This window comes from Myotis brandtii, unplaced genomic scaffold (assembly GCF_000412655.1).
Source record: "Myotis brandtii unplaced genomic scaffold, ASM41265v1 scaffold780, whole genome shotgun sequence".
NCBI lineage: Eukaryota > Metazoa > Chordata > Mammalia > Chiroptera > Vespertilionidae > Myotis > Myotis brandtii.
In genome coordinates this window covers 665,689-669,680 of record NW_005371132.1, presented here as the reverse complement: position 1 = coordinate 669,680, position 3,992 = coordinate 665,689, and the positions used below count along the sequence as shown (strand labels likewise).

Sequence of the window (3,992 nt, the reverse complement as noted above, 5' to 3'; positions counted from 1 at the left end):
CCCCCTCTGCTGACCTGGTCGCCCCTAACTGCCCCCCCCACTGGCCTGGTCACCCTATGCAGCCTGCTGTTCAGTCATTTGGTCGCCCCTCACAAACACCCCTGCCAGCCTGGTCACCCCATGCTGCCTGCTGTTCAGTTGTTTGGTCACCCCTCACTAACCCCCCTACCAGCCTGGTCATAAGAAGCCATCTTGTGAGGGAATGAGGGTTAATTTGCATATTACCTCTTTATTATATAGGATGCCATACAGGGTGTTGACTTTAGTATATTATTTATACTTAAGATTATCCAATAACACATAGGCAAAAACTTTACCCCTTCATAAGACTTGATGCAACCTTTGGATCTCTTGAGTTTCTATTCTTTTTTCTGTAAACTATGTATCACTAGCATGCATGACCCAGTTCTGGACTCACAAATCTAAATTCCAATCAAGTGCTCTGTTATACTTAATGAACATTTCAATGACATTCTCATTAGTCACCTGTTATAAACACTAAAAGGGTTGGAATATTTTTTCCAAGAATTAACAGCTAGTACCTTGTGAAATGAAGGTGTCAACAAATATAAGAGACTAGTCATACACAGAGGCGGAAGCATATAAAACAGAAACATCAGAGTTCTAGATGTTCTAGATGGGGCAGGATAGAGAGAAGTTAGGGAATAATCCCGACAAGTGGTGCAAGGAAGTAGGAGCTGACATCCTCTCACCAAAGCCCCATTGCTTCTGCACATGATCATAAGGAAACAATTTAGGGCAGGAAACCCCTATGGGGTCCTGGAAGTCACAACAGCAAGGTCCCCTCCCTACCAGGAGGCAGAGACAGAATTTGGCACCACAAAATTTAAAATGGAAACCCATAAAATCCCAGGAACTAACTGACCATCAGTGCAACTTGGCAAGTTGGCCCTCCTCCACTAGGACACGTACTTTTTGCTTCTTTCACAGAGCCACCTGGACCCTTGCCTCTTTCTCTTTCTCTACCTGAATAAAAATTGCTTTGTTCTCACTCTGACTCATCTTTGGAATCTTTCCTGACTGAGTCAAGAATCTGAAGGTCACCTAACTTCAGAAAGATCCCAGACTGCACTGGGGCAAGGCCAACCTTCCTCCTCCTATCCCCGCCCCCCCCAACACATACACATAGACTCACACAAACCTCCCCTGCACACAAGTAGTAGGATAACAAGGACAATCCCATGGGTTATTGAAAGGTACAGTTTCAGTTCTTAGCTATGTGGGAATATAGTCTTATAGTTCAGGTGTACTATATATGACTCACTTTCAGAGGAATGGTGTGAATGTGGCAGTGTTAGGGGTTGGGAATCTAGATAGAAGTTTTGCCTTATAATCTTTCTCTCTAACACCCCATAAAGCCTCATCTTTTTCTCAGACTCAGTATCCCTTCTTCATGCTCCCCTACCCACTGTTCTTCCAGTGTTGGTGTTTGACTATCCTATGCCATCTGAGATTGAGAACAAAATTGTTTTGAAACTAGGCTCAAGAAACAGAAAAGTTAGAATGGGAAGTGAAGTCAAAGCACATCCTATGATTATAGCAAAAAATAATACTTTTTCCTATCATCTTTTAAATTCTTCTAGCTGGGCTAATCAAATTAACAGAGACAGATTAGCAGAAGAAAATCAAATTTTAATATGTACCCATGGGAATTCATGAAAATTCCAAAGACAGTGAGGCAAAATAGAGTACATATGTCATTTTGGACAATGGAAGAAAAGGGGGGTCAAGATCTTAGATTTCAAAAGTGAGAATGGATGATTTACAGGAAATTGAGGAAGAGCAGAGCACACGTGGCAGGCAAATCTTGCTTCAATGAGACACAGGGGAGATCTAGCTATCAGGAGCCTGAGGCCATCCCATTCACCATACTCAATTAGAATTAGGCTAAGGCAAGCATCCTAAGATTTCCTTCCTGAGGAAAGACGAAGGGACAAAATTTCTTTCTGAGTCTTTTGCTTCTTAATAATTAGTTTAAAATCAATATCCCAAAAGGCAGCTTCAGGGTGGCAAAACTGTAGCTTCCTTATCTATCTATCTATCTATCTATCTATCTATCTATCTATCTATCATCTATATATTAAGGGAGAGAGAGGAGAGAGAGAGAGAGAGAGAGAGAGAATGCTATTAAGATAATTATAGGCAAATAACTCCAAAAAAGTACTTGAAATCACCCATGATATGTAGATTGAGGTATAGGGTAGAGGAAAGAGAAAGCAATAAAGCCCCTTTTGGAATATGTCTCTCTATCCGAAGGTGTCTCTTATTTAACACTTGGGAAACATGATCACATGTTGAAGTGAGGACAATGTACTCTTCTACTTTGGTTACTATGAAGTTTTGTCAGAATTGCAATCTTCCGGGCCAATGTTTACTTCCTTCTGTTGATAGCCATGAAGGGACTGAGGATGGGGTGAGGGAGGAGTGGTATAGGGCAAAGATCTTGTAGTTGGAAACTGCATCTGTCATAGATGTTGGTGTTTTGGATGAAGAAGGGATAAGTTGGACTGTGCCTGGTTAACCAAGGCCCCATTCTAATATGGAAAAATTGGACTCTATTGTGGAATATTTGCTATGTATAGAAAATGGTCTATTTTAACAAAGCGAATAAACTTTTGTCCATTGTTCATAAGGGAATTTATGTTATCTTTAGTGTTCCTTAATTATTGTATTTCTTTCAGTTTTTACTTTTGGGTAATGTCTGGAAAAATGTTTTTGATAAATGTGTTTGTAAATATAGGGTTTAATTTTAACCAAATAAATCTATTTAAGTCAAATAACTTTTATACTGTGTTTTGACCCAATTTAAACTGAATCTGATTTTGATTTATTTATGACCTCCATTATTTCCCACAGCTATTTGAGAAATAATAGGTTTTTCAAAATATTGTAATATTAAGATGTTTATTAATAGTGATTTATAATTTACAGAGCTGTTAATATGCATGTGTTAATTTCACTTGAGTCCCTTGATATTATGGACAAGAAAAAGGGGCCACATGCCTAGCCGGTTTGGCTTAATGGATAGAGTGTCCAACTGCGGACCAAAGGGTCTCAGTTTCAATTCCAGTCAAGGGCACATGCCCAGGTTGTGGGCTTGATCCCCAGTAGGGGGCATGCAGGAAGCAGTCAATCACTTATTTTCTCTCACCATTGATTTTTCTATCTCTCTCCCTCTCCCTTCCTCTCTGAAATCAATAAAAATATATTTTAAAAATAAAAATAAATAAATAAATTTTAGAAAGGGGCCACATACTAAACCTGACAAGATCTATAAACTCAGAAACCAATGGATGGCTCCAATGATCTGAACATAAAAATTCCTAACTAAAAGTGAATCATGGCTGATAGTCACATCCTAGGCCTGTGGCTTCCAAAGGTAAATCTTTACCTTAAGTAAGCCTATCTACTGTCTTTTTTAAAAAATATATTTTTATTGATTTTGGAGAGAAAGGAGAGGGAGAGAAAGGTAGAAACATCAATGATGAGAATCATTGATCGGCTGTCTCCGGCATGCCCCACATTGGGGATCAATCCCTCCTGGTTCATAAGTCAATGTTCCACCACTGAGCCACACTGGCCTGGCTGTCTATTGTCTTTTTGCATTCAAAGTAATCCCCTTTTTCCCCTCAGGATACACCCACCAGACCAGAGCAAGGAGATCACAGAATCCCTCATTGGTATCTTCTTCCCTAAATACCACCTCTATGTTCTGTAAATGTTAAGTATTAACTATCTTATACCAACCAATGTTTTTTAAAAAGTACATATTTGTCTCTCAATTTTGTTTTTTATCCAATCTGAGTTTCCTGCTTTGCTTTCTCCCACCTCCTTAATCTACCACCAATGTATTTCATGTAATTCCCTGTGGGAAACCGTTTCTTATCTTCACTGGCTGATAAGCGTAGTAGACAGAGACCCCCCCCTCCCCCCCCCCCCCCCCCCCGTGGGGGGGGGGTTTTCTCTCCCAC

At 40.0% G+C, this 3,992-nt stretch overlaps 1 long non-coding RNA gene across 1 annotated transcript in view; it reads left to right on the top strand.

Moving 5' to 3' along the window:
• The window catches only part of LOC106724262, a 22,753-nt gene that overhangs the window by 9,341 nt on the left and 9,420 nt on the right, over window positions 1-3,992 (top strand). The gene's annotated exons all lie outside the window — the stretch shown is intronic.